This window comes from Eurosta solidaginis, chromosome 2 (assembly GCF_040869045.1).
Source record: "Eurosta solidaginis isolate ZX-2024a chromosome 2, ASM4086904v1, whole genome shotgun sequence".
NCBI classification, from domain to species: domain Eukaryota; kingdom Metazoa; phylum Arthropoda; class Insecta; order Diptera; family Tephritidae; genus Eurosta; species Eurosta solidaginis.
Window position 1 is genome coordinate 195,292,438 of NC_090320.1, and position 14,615 is coordinate 195,307,052.

Sequence of the window (14,615 nt, forward strand, 5' to 3'; positions counted from 1 at the left end):
ATACCAGAACTCGAACTTGTTGGGATTTTTGGCAAACTGGTATTCTTATGGTATATAACTAGTTGGCTAGTCTGCAGGGTTCTTACAACGCAGTATTACGCACCTACTTAATCATATCTAAAGACTTTAATTGAATTGGGCAATACATTAGGCAATAATAGGCGGTAGCAAATGTTTCCTGTAACCCCCAAGTACCGTAAAAGAAATTTGTATGTCATAAAGCTGTACTCAATATAGCATGAGTATGTCCGTAAAATTATTTTATTAAGTAATTTAGTAGAACTTAAAAACACTTAAGTAAGCATAAGATGTAAAAATATATATGAAGTAGTATCAATATATATATTTCCATTAACAGGGCTGTACCAGCAACGTGGCCAAATCAGCAAATGCTAGTAGGGGACACGCTTTTACATTACACTTTTTTACCAAAAAACATAATTTCTAAATAAAACTTTGAAAACCAAAGATATGAGGTTCAAGCACGACTATAGTGCAGTAAAGTTTCGTAAAGGTGTAACGGAATGTATCAGAATAGTTTTTGAAGCATTACTTTTGGTTCGGCGACATGCTACCAAAACAACAAATATAATGACTACATGCCTAGGTATGGGGAAAATAATAAAAGCATCGAATAGTTGGTGTTATGATTGATTGAAAGCTAAAAAAATTGCAGTTAATGGCATTTATTGAGAAATATTTGAGGCATTTTTTTATAGTAATATTTAAAAAGTTTTCAATCCACCATTATCAAATCAAGAGCGTAAGCATCCCTTTATAACTTTTTTATTGATAATTTGAAATGTAGATATTATGTATTTTCCCAACAGTAAAAGATGCTAACTACGAGTTAACTACAATTTGGTTTCCAATAAACTAACGTGAACTATTAATTGTTTATTGCCTATGAAAAAACTATATATTATAGACATATATATTGTGGGAGGAGGTTATTTCTGAATTAATTGTTAACTAACTACTAGTCAAGTCTTTTTTGATTTTGTTTTTGTTGTTATGTAACTGTTATACTAAAACACATTCCTGATCTCCGATGCATCGCATATAACTAAAGCCAACAATAGGTAGCTATTGTTCGGGGTTCATGAAATCAGATCTGGGCGAAGCATAGGAAGCTTTTAAAGGAAATTCTAAAGAAAGTTTTAAAGAAAATTCTAAATTCCAAAAGAAGACATGAACGACGTGAAAATACCAAAATTGTATTATATATAAAAATTACTTTTCATAAAATAATTTCCTGACTTAGAATAATTTCTGTTTTTGTTTTTAGTATCTCAGTTAAGTTAGTTGCCATTTCAACGCTGCCTGACCTTGCAACCAGTTAATAATTGTCATTTTGTAGTTAACTAGCATGAACCAATAAACAGATCCCGCATTAAAAAATGAGAGAGAAAAAAATCATAGTTAGCTGTGGAATAAATTTTCTCAGCGTGACGTCACGCTTTTGACAACATGTTTCATTGCTGATGCAGTGTTCAGACTTCATTCTATTCCAAACGGAGTCTATTGCTCCGCTCTTACCTCCTACTACATTTTTTATTTCTAAGGTTTTTTTGGGTCGAGTTGAAAACTAAATAGTATTACCACCTAATATCTTTTGGTTGAAATTTTCATTGTATATCAATGAAAAGCTGATTGTTTACAAGTGACGATTAGATGAAATAACGCGAATTCATTGTTCTTATCTTAAGACATGTTTATTCACATTTTGCTCACAGTTTTCGTACTTTTTTCGTACGGAATGCGAATAGAAGGGGTAAAATGAAAAAAAAAAAAATGTGTCCGGGCGCGATCTGTTAATCCTGCCAAAATTCAACATTCAGCACTTCTTCAAGTTTTATATAAAAATGAAGTAAATTGAGTCAGTGAGGTCAGCTAACCCTGTTTTGCGATAACAGTCGCCAATTGGGAGCACCAAGCGAGGTTAAATCTTTCTCCAACTGTCTCTTCCAACTCAGTGAAGGTCTTCATTTTCCTCGACATCATGGATAGGGCTATAAATCTTCCGGAGAACTTTTCTTTCGAATACTTCAAGAGCCAGCTCATATTCTCTCGACACCTTCCATGATTTCGAGTCATACATCAGGACAGGTATGATGAGTGATTTCTAGAGCGAGCATTTTGTGCGTCGAGAGAGAACTTAACTTTTCAATTGCCTAAAGAAACACTTGTCGGCAAGAATTATTCTCCGTTAGATTTCTAGGCCGACATCGTTTTTGCTTTTAATGCTGCTTCCCAAATAGACGAAATCCTTCACCATCTCGAATTTATATCCGTCAACAGTGACGTGGCTACGATGACAGCAAATACTTCGTATTGTCCACATTTACTACAATACCCACTTTTTTTGCTTCTTTATCTTATACCAACTCTTCGCTTCCATGTTTGAATAGCCCGGCGGGTATCCCGTCATTACTTGGCACCTTGTGATTTTTTAGCCGTGATATTGCCATTCTCACTTCGTCATAATTGGATGCCGGAGCGTATTTCTCACCATCGGCGATCGGGGTATCGGGTTCGTTTTCCCCCACACTCTGTACGTCAGTTACCAGATCGCCATTCGTTCTTACAGGAATCTGCCGCAGTCTTGAAACCGTTTGTCATTAAAGGCGCATGAAATATGTATGGCAAACCGAAAATAACAATAATATATTTTTTCGCGACAAATATCCGGGGATATAGAGACCACTTTTCTTCCAGAATGTGGTGTGCTAATGGGAGCATTAATTGGTCATCCTGCACGTTTTAGGCCGACTCCATGTGCATCTGATAAGGCAGATAACTTTTTTCTGAGAAACATTTCATGGCAAAGACACAATCGAAGGGTTGCCAAGCCACCAAATCAATTTGATGATAGTTGTTAGCCCGCTTTCAAAAAGGAAGAAAAATTATACTCCGAAAATTCAATTTTTACTACGGCGTAGTCGTTTACTCAGGTAATAGTTTTAAATACTCCGAACACTGGTAGCGAAATATGAGAGAAATGTAATAAATCAAAAAATTTCAAAAGCGCTAAGTCATCAAACTTTTTTCTCTAATTAAATTACAAATACAACAATTCCGGAATGCGGGATCTTGGCTCACTTGTTTATGGTTAACTTGAAGGGAGTACAATTTTTTTAGGAATTGATAATTTTTTTTTGCAGGGTAGTTTTTATATTTATTTAAATTTTTAGTTTGTTCATTGCTCAAGAACTCAGTGTTCACAAAACATACAAATCTTGTAATAGAAGTAAAGTTCTTCTGAGAAGAAAAATTTGTCAGAAAAAATTCACGTGTATTACAATACTAGTATGTTTGTGAAACGGCCCCCTGCACTCAATTTTCTACGGGCCAATGTTGTCTTAATCCTCTACTGTTTATACTTAATTGCATAGATATTCTTCCTTACAATTGCTAGCGTCTTTTATATGAATCATTGTTATGAAAAAAAACTTACGCATGCATACTTATGTATGTGAAAGCAAAGTAGACATATGAAAAGCTGAACTAATGGAATTTTACTGAGAAAGCATAATAAAATCATTGTAAGATTTCCACACCGATTATATTGAATAAACAAATTTATTCATGTAAATATGTTATTAGTTTTATGAACATACAGTTAGACTGCAACCACGACAGATCGCGTTGAGATGATTGCAAAGTTGCGAAATTAAGCAATTTCGTAAAATTTATTTTTTAAAATCTTAGTATTGGCACAGGCCGAGGTGATATTACCTAAAATGAGAGTCTCAGGGCCAGCATGTGAAAAAGCGGCCAGAGCCTCTTTATAGTTCAGGACATCGCCCTAAAAAAATCGAGTTACTCAAACTTAGGGAAAACCATCGGCGTCTGTTCCGCTAATCGGCCGATTAGTAGATCAAAACCGAATGTTCGTTTCGATTGCGGCTCACAAACACACCTCCGGTCGGACTCTAATATTTATGTTATTTTTACCTAAGCGACACAGGTTTTCATCTAGTACAAATGACGTCAAGCTACATAAACTATATTGTTATTGGATTAAATTTACTTATATTGTACATATTTAGTTGTGAGCTGTGTTATGAAGACATATATGTTTAAAGCGGTAGATTTGATAAAAATTTCTATTCATGTTTTCATTGAACAGCCCTTAACGTGAGCAAATGAATTTCAGAATTTTTTTTTTAGCATTTATCATTTATTGAAAGCATTGTTATAAATAACATACATATTTGTAGGTGGTGAAGACTGAGGTACGGATTCGATTGTTATTGTAGTGTTTTTAACAAATGTATGTAGATGATTCGATGTTTAGTATACTCTATGAATTAGGCCCTTTTGATCAAAGGGAGAGCACAATCATTTAGAGAGGAGTAGCTAGAAAAGGCATGGTCTGGGACTTTCACTATGAGTTGAAGTTATTGCGACTCCAAATTGCTATTACACATCATTATTCTCGTTTATTATAAAAAACATTTTTTTATCAGTACGGATTTGAAATTGGTTTTCAACATTGGTATAAAGCATCAATAATTACCCATACAATCCTGTTGTACATACGCATACGTCGTCAATTATAGTTTACATACATATTAAAGTGATTGACACAAAGACCAGGAAAATGTGGTACGTGTTCCTGTTATGGATATACACACCTGAAACAAAAGTAAAAATATTGTACGCTATAATTAAAATATTAAAAAAATCTTGAAGTTTTGAAGATAAGATGTGTACGAGTGTTTATTTCTTAAGGATAAAAGCTCATAAAAGTCAAACCAAATTTGTAGCTTTGAATATTATTTCAGATATGTTTTTATTGGAAATAAGAAGAGCAACTCAGATTGGGAGCTTTCAGTAAATTCAACACTTATTGATATGTTGCCAACATGTTTTGTCGTCAGAGCTGTATACATATTGTAACGAATTAACTTGCAAATCCTCTTATTTGCAACCCTCTGCTAAGTTCGAATCACTAAACTGTTGAATAAATAACTCCAATATTTAATAACGCAAAATGGCCTTTATTAAAGTACTTCACAATAACACTCAAACTTTGCAACGAATAGCTTGCTTAATAACCAAACTAATTGATAGCTCAAATGAAACTGAATTCCAGCGCCTCTACATTTGCGGCCTTTTATACTCTCTGATTTCCTCGTTCGCATCTTCTAGGCGCTTCCATTTCCAGAATCTACTAGTTGCCATCATCTCTCAAATTTCTCAGCTGTAACTACAATTGCACGATTTTATAGCTTCTCTCATTGCATACTTTCAGGAGTATCTCAGATTGTGCCTTGCTTCTCAGCTGCGTGTGCCTACATATGTGTAGACATAATGATTGATTCGTTTATGTAGATACAAGTGACTGTCTGCTTTATTGTTGTTGTGACTTTATTTACTTAGCATCAGACTAGGGATGTGAGTATCACTTAGTGTCACTCATAATCGTCACACTGCCCTCCACCTAAGTCTGATCGTCCCGATCAGACAAATCTCTCGATCTAAATGCTGCTAGCATCGCCAAATGTCCCACTCTTCTATTTCTTGGTTTCCCAATTGCTTGTATGCGGTAGATGACATCACTGATCGTCTTCACAACTCTGTACGGGCCTTCCCAACTGCACCGATATTTGGATGGAACACCTTTCCGCCGGTGAGGGTTGTATAGCAGTACCAAATCTCCCTCCAAGAAACCTTCCGAATTAAAGTTCTTGTCATGCCAGTGTCTGATCTTACTACTCATTACCCTGGGCCGTTCCCTCACACTCTGTTGTTTTTCCAATGAACTACTTAACTATTTCGTAGAGCTTGCGCTTGACGGATAGGCTTCGCATAATCAGTATCGTTCCCACGTTTCACAACAGTAGTGCGCTCCGGCTTGAAACTACCCTCGCATTCTTTCTCGGAAATTCGTTGCTTCGTTTTCCTGCGTCTTTTAGGTTTTGTCAATGCCAGTGTTTCTCTCGCAGGTACTTTTGATTTTGCTTTATTTGGCCCATTCGATCTATTAACCTTTGCCTTTGACTTCCGTGGTTTTTGTCAAGTCTTCTCCACCAGTACTCGATTACTACTGAATCCTTTCTGCAAACTGAAGTTAAGTGGTATATCCTGGTTCTTAAAATGCATCACCCTTTTCTGCATATCGATCTTGATGTCATGGTCAACCAAGAAGTCCACTCCCAATATGACTTCGTCAACGATCACCGCCACAACGAATTTGTGTAGAACTGTGACCTTTCCAATCAAGAATTCACATACCACTTCTCCCTAGACTTGGTTATACTCGCCAGTGACCGTACACAACCTTGCTCCAGGTAACAGTTTTAGTCTCCTGTTGACCAAGTCAGATCGGATTAAGGAATGAGATGCGCCCGTATCTACAATCAGTAGACGCTCCTTGCCATCGACATTCCCTCTGACGGTAAGACTGCTTGCATTCCTTCCAATTTGCGAGACAGATATCACAGGACATTCAATAGCTGGAGCTAGCTCTCGATCTCTACATCTTATTCGCTCTTGCTCATCTCTTCCAACTTTGCGTTTACGGCCACCCACATTGTTGGAACTATTAAGACCAAGATCGCAATGACGTGCAATGTGACCGGGCTTCCCGCATTTGAAATATTTGAAAACTCTTTCACTCCGCTTTGCGATCCTTTCAGCGCCTCCAATATTGCGTCTACCCACTCTGGCCTTTCTACTTCTACACGGCGTGCTTTGAAACCTGGCTTACACAGAAGTGACGCTGTTTCCTGAATCAGAGCTTGTGACACCGTTTCTGCGAATGTTGGCTTTGGGTTTGCGTATGTAGCTCGCTTTGTTTCAACGTCCCGTATGCCATTTATAAAACTGTGGATTTTTACCCTCTCGGTGTACTCCACGAGTCCGCATTTGCCAAATGTGCCAACCTTTCAACATCCGAGACAAACTCCTGCAACGTCTCACTAGGCTTCTGGAAGCGGTTCAGTGACTCCATTTGGTATATCTGTCTCCTATGCTCAGTTCCGTATCGTCTCTCTAGAGCACCCATCAATGCTTCATAACAGTTCCGTTCGCCCTCTGGAATGGTTTGTAAAATCTGCTGCGGTCTTCTCAAACTGAATCTTAAATACCTGGAAAGGAACAGAACCGTCAAAGGATGGTGTTTTTACCTTTGGATTACTCGATGAAACAGCTGGGTGATTCATTTGCAACTCCTGTATACGACCTCTCAAAGCTTCTATCTCGGCGTCAATTTTGTCCACGAGCTGCACAATTTTTGTATCCTGTGCTTCCAGCTTTGATGTTACCTTTATCCCCTGTGCCTCCAGCTGCGAGGATATGCGGACCTCCTGTGCTTTCAACTGCTCAGCCAACTGAGATGTCGTATATGTCTTTTGCTCTTCCAGTTGAGTTTCCATCTTGGATGTAATCTGTGTCGACATTTCTGACATACGCGTTTCTTGTGCTTCAATATTCGATGCTATTCGTGTCTCTTGGGATTCCATCTGTGGTGGCATATACGTTTTCTGTTCTTCCAGTTGAGATGATACTGTCGATGTTTGAGCAGATATTGCAACCAAAATCATGTTCAAGTCTGTGCTCGTAACTGTCTGCGATGTTTCGTTTTTCTCTTCAATTTTTGTTGTTGTCTCGTCCCCATCAGGATAAAAGACATACTCGTCCACATCAATTCCTTCTGCTTCCATTGCCTCTCGTAGTCGTGCCTGAAGCTCGAGTTTAATGCCGGTTGTATTCAATCCACGGTTCTCCAACTCCTTCTTCAGTTGCTGGATCTTCAATTCACTGAACTTTGCCATGTCCTTGTTGTCCTCTGGAATTTATTCAACAATTCCTCTTCTCACACCATTTTGTAACGAATTTACTTGCAAATCCTCTTATTTGCAATCCTCTGCTAAGTTCGAATCACTAAACTGTTGAATAAATAACTCCAATATTTAATAATGCAAAATGGCCTTTATTAAAGTACTTCACAATAACACTCAAACTTTGCAACGAATAGCTTGCTTAGTAACCAAACTGATTGATAGCTCAAATGAAACTGAATTCCAGAGCCTCTACATTTGCGGCCTTTTATACTCTATGATTTCCTCGTTCGCATCTTCTAGGCACTTCCATTTCCAGAATCTACTAGTTGCCATCAGCTCTCAAATTTCTCAGCTGTAACTACAATTGCACGATTTTATAGCTTCTCTCATTGCATACTTTCAGGAGTATCTCAGATTGTGCCTTGCTTCTCAGCTGCGTGTACCTACATATGTGTAGACATAATGATTGATTCGCTTATGTAGATATAAGTGACTGTCTGCTTTATTGTTGTTGTGACTTTATTTACTTAGCATCAGACTAGGGATGTGAGTATCACTTAGTGTCACTCATAATCGTCACACTGCCCTCCACCTAAGTCTGATCGTCCCGATCAGATTTGCTAGCATCGCCAAATGTCCCACTCTTCTATTTCTTGGTTTCCCAATTGCTTGTATGCGGTAGATGACATCACTGATCGTCTTCACAACTCTGTACGGGCCTTCCCAACTGCACCGATATTTGCATGGAACACCTTTCCGCCGGTGAGGGTTGTATAGCAGTACCAAATCTCCCTCCAAGAAACCTTCCGAATTAAATTTCTTGTCATGCCAGTGTCTGATCTTACTACTCATTATCATGGGACGCTCCCTCACACTCTGTTGTTTTTCCAATGAACTACTTCGTAGAGCTTGCGCTTGACGGATTGGCTTCGCATAATCAGTATCGTTCCCACGTTTCACAACAGTAGTGCGCTCCGGCTTGAAACTACCCTGGCATTCTTTCTCGGAAATTCGTTGACTCGTTTTCCTGCGTCTTTTAGGTTTTGTCAATGCCAGTGTTTCTCTCGCAGGTACTTTTGATTTTGCTTTATTTGGCCCATTCGATCTATTAACCTTTGCCTTTGACTTCCGTGGTTTTTGTCGAATCTTCTCCACCAGTACTCGATTACTACTGAATCCTTTCTGCAAACTGAAGTTAAGTGGTATATCCTGGTTCTTATAACGCATCACTCTTTTCTGCATATCGATCTTGTTGTCATGGTCAACCAAGAAGTCCACTCCCAATATGACTTCATCAGCGATCACCGCCACAACGAATTTGTGTAGAACTGTGACCTTTCCAATCAAGACTTCACATACCACTTCTCCATGGACTTGGTTATACTCGCCAGTGACCGTACGCAACCTTGCTCCAGGTAACAGTTTTAGTCTCCTGTTGACCAAGTCAGATCGGATTAAGGAATGAGATGCGCCCGTATCTACAATCAGTAGACGCTCCTTGCCATCGACATTCCCTCTGACGGTAAGACTGCTTGCATTCCTTCCAATTTGCGAGACAGATATCACAGGACATTCAATAGCTGGAGCTAGCTCTCGATCTCTACATCTTATTCGCTCTTGCTCATCTCTTCCAACTTTGCGTTTACGGCCACCCACATTGTTGGAACTATTAGGACCAAGATCGCAATGACGTGCAATGTGACCGGGCTTCCCGCATTTGAAATATTTGATAACTCTTTCACTCCGCTTTGCGATCCTTTCAGCGCCTCCAATATTGCGTCTACCCACTCTGGCCTTTCTACTTATACACGGCGTGCTTTGAAACCTGGCTTACACAGAAGCGACGCTGTTTTCTGAATCAGAGCTTGTGACACCGTTTCTGCGAATGTTGGCTTTGGGTTTGCGTATGTAACTCGCTTTGTTTCAACGTCCCGTATGCCATTTATAAAACTCTGGATTTTTATCCTCTCGGTGTACTCCACGGGTCCGCATTTGCCAAATGTGCCAACCTTTCAACATCCGAGGCAAACTCCTGCAACGTCTCACTAGGCTTCTGGAAGCGGTTCAGTGACTCCATTTGGTATATCTGTCTCCTATGCTCAGTTCCGTATCGTCTCTCTAGAGCACCCATCAATGCTTCACAACAGTTCCGTTCGCCCTCTGGAATGGTTTGTAAAATCTGCTGCGGTCTTCTCAAACTGAATCTTAAATACCTGGAAAGGAACAGAACCGTCAAAGGATGGTGTTTTTACCTTTGGATTACTCGCTGAAACAGCTGGGTGATTCATTTGCAACTCCTGTATACGACCTCTCAAAGCTTCTATCTCGGCGTCAATTTTGTCCTCGAGCTGCACAATTTTTGTATCCTGTGCTTCCAGCTTTGATGTTACCTTTATCTCCTGTGCCTCCAGCTGCGAGGATATGCGGACCTCCTGTGCTTTCAACTGCTCAGCCAACTGAGATGTCATATATGTCTTTTGCTCTTCCAGTTGAGTTTCCATCTTGGATATAATCTGTGTCGACATTTCTGACATACGCGTTTCTTGTGCTTCAATCTTCGATGTTATTCGTGTCTCTTGGGATTCCATCTGTGGTGGCATATACGTTTTCTGTTCTTCCATTTGAGATGATACTGTCGATGTTTGAGCAGATATTGCAACCAAAATCATGTTCAAGTCTGTGCTCGTAACTGTCTGCGATGTTCCGTTTTTCTCTTCAATTTTTGTTGTTGTCTCGTCCCCATCAGGATAAAAGACATACTCGTCCACATCAATTCCTTCTGCTTCCATTGTCTCTCGTAGTCGTGCCTGAAGCTCGAGTTTAATGCCGGTTGTATTCAATCCACGGTTCTCCAATTCCTTCTTCAGTTGCTGGATCTTCAATTCACTGAACTTTGCCATGTCCTTGTTGTCCTCTGGAATTTATTCAACAATTCCTTTTCTGACACCAATTGTAACGAATTTACTTGCAAATCCTCATATTTGCAATCCTCTGCTAAGTTCGAATCACTAAACTGTTGAATAAATAACTCCAATATTTAATAATGCAAAATGGCCTTTATTAAAGTACTTCACAATAACACTCAAACTTTGCAACGAATAGCTTGCTTAGTAACCAAACTGATTGATAGCTCAAATGAAACTGAATTCCAGCGCCTCTACATTTGCGGCCTTTTATACTCTCTGATTTTCTCGTTCGCATCTTCTAGGCGCTTCCATTTCCAGAATCTACTAGTTGCCATCAGCTCTCAAATTTCTCAGCTGTAACTACAATTGCACGATTTTATAGCTTCTCTCATTGCATACTTTCAGGAGTATCTCAGATTGTGCCTTGCTTCTCAGCTGCGTGTGCCTACATATGTGTAGACATAATGATTGATTCGTTTATGTAGATACAAGTGACTGTCTGCTTTATTGTTGTTGTGACTTTATTTACTTAGCATCAGACTAGGGATGTGAGTATCACTTAGTGTCACTCATAATCGTCACAATATTTTACGATCGGCTTCTCGAAGTTCAATCTAGTTGCTGCATTGATAGTATTAGAAGCACTCTGTTTCTTTTTATTTACTTGTAGTTTTTTTGTTCATTATATTGCTTTTCCAAAGATACTTTGTTCAACACATTTATGTATGATTTTTAGAGCTTGCGATTTCTTATATTTGTACGAATAGAAATTGTTCGCAAGTATCGACTTCTCGGGAGATTCTGAAATCTCGAAATACTCAAGCTAGAAGAAATCGGTTTATATAATACTGTCAATGCAGCGTTAAATTGAATGTTGAGAATCTCGAAAGCCTCAGGAATATTTCCACCTACTTTAAAATGTCAAAGAACTATCGCCGAAAAACTGTTGACTAAATGTAGCAAAAAAATTGTATGCTTAATAATTTGATGAAAAACGTTCAGCAAGTTATCACTCAATGATTGATCAACAGGTGCGTTTTCTGAAAGCGGCTAAAAAGCGACATTTTTTTTGGTATTTTTTCCCTACTCTTATTAATAGTCTTGTTAGTGAAACTTTGCATAGAAACCAAACTTAATCAAAAGAATATAAAGTGCATGAGATTTGTCGCGAAAAAGGTCGATGTCACTGCACTACTTCAACTGTAGTCGGAGTACTGCAGCTGTAGTCGGAGTAAAAGGGTATGTATTTCGAGGTTCGAGAAAATTGTACGTCTAGAGTTCTTGGCGGTCAATATTGCGACTGTTAAATGAGTTTTTTTTAATTGCATGAATAAATCAAATTTCGTACCATCAATGTTCTTAATTTTTAGAAAAAAGAGACCTAAAAAGTAACAAGACTCTCACATTTAAAATTTGTTCCAGTAATGATGCATTTTTTTCTAAAAAAAGAAGCACAAATATAATGTCCATAAACCTAAGAAAAGCTGGTAAAAGAAATTTCATTATGGGCTTATCTATATTAGCTTTTCGTAAGTCTTTTTCTTGTTTTTTGTTTGTTTATTAAGTCAACGATCTACAAACACTAAGCCAATTCTCTTCCATTTGAAATTATCATAATTTAGAACCTATACAAAAAGCAACATTTATGTATGAAGCGATAACAAAATTAGATCCGTATAGGTTTGTGCGTATCTAACTACAATAAAGTTTAATACATATATAGAAAGTGGGTTATAAGAAACGAAAGGTGGTAGTCAAAAGTTCAGAGTAAAAAAAGAAGCAAATTATACCGCAAAAAAAAAAAAAAACTCAAGTCAGACCATTCGATGGAATCATTCGAGTTTCTAACTTTGCTTAGAATCACATGGACCAATTTACGGTTGGCACAGCACAAATTATACGAATTAAAAATTTTCGTCAAGATAAACCATGAATTGATAAACTTTGTAGAAACTGCTAAAGTCCAAAAAATGATCTGAATATGGCGTGAAGAGACGAAATCTTTATTATATTTAACAATTTTTTAAGACAAAATATTTTTTGACCTAGAATTATGTCGGTTTGACTCTTTCAATTTCACAGCGGTTGCTATTACTTTCCAAACAGTTAATAGCTGACTTTTTGTAGTTTACTAAAAATTAGTAACTTCCATAATGCCATTAAAAATTCAAGCGCATTAGTTAGCTTTTTTAAGCAATTGAACATTTTTTTCTGGAGGGTGCTTTAGGAAAAAAGAAAAAAAATCATAAAATAATTTTTGTGTTTTTTTTTGCAATAACCGCTTAATTCTTATATTTTAGTTTGCCGCAAATTGATATTTAAGGTTTAAATGCATATTTGAAAAAATTTAAAACAGGTACTCAATCAAAAGTTCGCGAATCAGATGGCTTAAAGTAAGGTTAATAAAGGCCATCAACTCTTTTTTAAAACGTATGTGTATTACCAGAAATTTTTGCACTTAAATAACTTAGTGGGTTATTGCAAATTTAAAAATGTGTACTCTTACATCTTACATTGCCGTAAGCCGTTATTGCAGATTTTGATTTAAATATCAGCCTAACTTATATCGACACAGGTTTTTATTGCCAACACTAAACCAAACAAACCTTACGACTTAACTTAAAACGGAAATATATAGTCTCGAGTTAGATATTTCATTTGTTAGTTTTATTTAACAATAAATACAAGTTTTAAAAAAATAAAACTCACTCTATAAATTAGAAAAACTAAAAGGAAAAATTCGGGGTCATTGCACTCATATCTATGTTTATATTTAATATAGTGAGATAAGTTTCATTATACCCCTTTCATTAAGCAATGGATTTTTTTAAAATAAATTGTATTTGAACATCTATTTAGAATATGTAAAACTTTGAAAGGCTCAATTTCATTAAGACTAGTTTTATAGTAAATTTTGGCGAAATTGCTTTTTTATATCGCAACCATTTAACATTTTTCGAAAGAAATCTTTCGCTATCTTCGTTACTTAGTCTCCAAATATATTTTGATTTTAGTATATTGGAAAATGTATAGAAATTAACTGTATCAATTTCTATAACATTAAAAACGTTTCTTGTACCTCCACACCCAACAAGATAATACCAATCATGGGGATGGTGTATTGTAGCATTTGTGATTGTCTTCTTTCTTTCAATAAGCGCGTGATCTACGCCGCACTCCATGTGGGTGTGGCCTGCTTCCATAAACTTGTGGTCGATAATATAAATAGGATTGGGAATGTGATTTGCTGATGTGAACATTGCGAACACAAATGAGCGCAATTATCACTGTGAAACACAACAAGGCTCACTCCCTGAAGGTTCTTAAGATGTTCGAATGAACAAGAAGCGATCTGATTTTCACCGCGCCCTCATATTCCTTTGTGCCACATGTAGCAATATGGAGATATTGTTGTGCAATCGTTAAATTAAAAGTCCACAGTTGCCTTTTATAAAAGCTTAAGGAGAAAGGAGCAAATATTTTTACAGTTCGAAGGTAAAACTTCTTATGCCAGTAGTTCCTTTATCTACCCATTTGGAGTTACAAGCCAACTCCGCTGTTTCTTGGTGCACTGACCGCTCATTCTGCAATTATTGACCTAGATCTTGATTGTTTCTTTGATTAGGAACAACTATTTTTTCTTCCAATTTATCTCCAATTTATCACATGTTTGACAAGTATCTAGTTTAATTTTCTATGGCAAAAATGAACGTTACAAGTTAAAAATATATATAACAAATTCTGTACATTTAAAAACCTTCCAATATGAAAAACAAGCAGTGGTTTGGGATGGATATTTTCCACAAAATAATGCAGACATTTTCGAAAGCGATAACTCGGCGTAAAAGTATTTGCAGCATAGGCCACTCCTTGTGTAGTGCCTCTCATAGCTTGGAAAGCTGTTAATGTGTTCTTT

General features: G+C 37.3%; 1 protein-coding gene and 1 long non-coding RNA gene across 8 annotated transcripts in view; one reads left to right on the plus strand and one right to left on the minus strand.

Annotated features, from left to right (window-relative positions):
• The window catches only part of LOC137240461 (protein phosphatase 1 regulatory subunit 14B), a 115,001-nt gene that overhangs the window by 58,125 nt on the left and 42,261 nt on the right, over positions 1-14,615 (minus strand). Inside the window, exon 2 of one of the 7 annotated variants that reach the window (XM_067766752.1) lies at positions 4,575-4,640. The exons of 5 other annotated variants lie outside the window; for them this stretch is intronic. The gene's annotated coding sequence lies outside the window, so the exon portion shown is untranslated. Of the gene's footprint in view, positions 1-4,522; positions 4,641-14,615 lie in introns of all 7 variants that reach the window. One more of the 7 variants, XM_067766750.1, reaches the window with a different exon arrangement.
• The window catches only part of LOC137240463 (uncharacterized), a 31,080-nt gene that overhangs the window by 16,254 nt on the left and 211 nt on the right, over positions 1-14,615 (plus strand). The window lies entirely within an intron of this gene.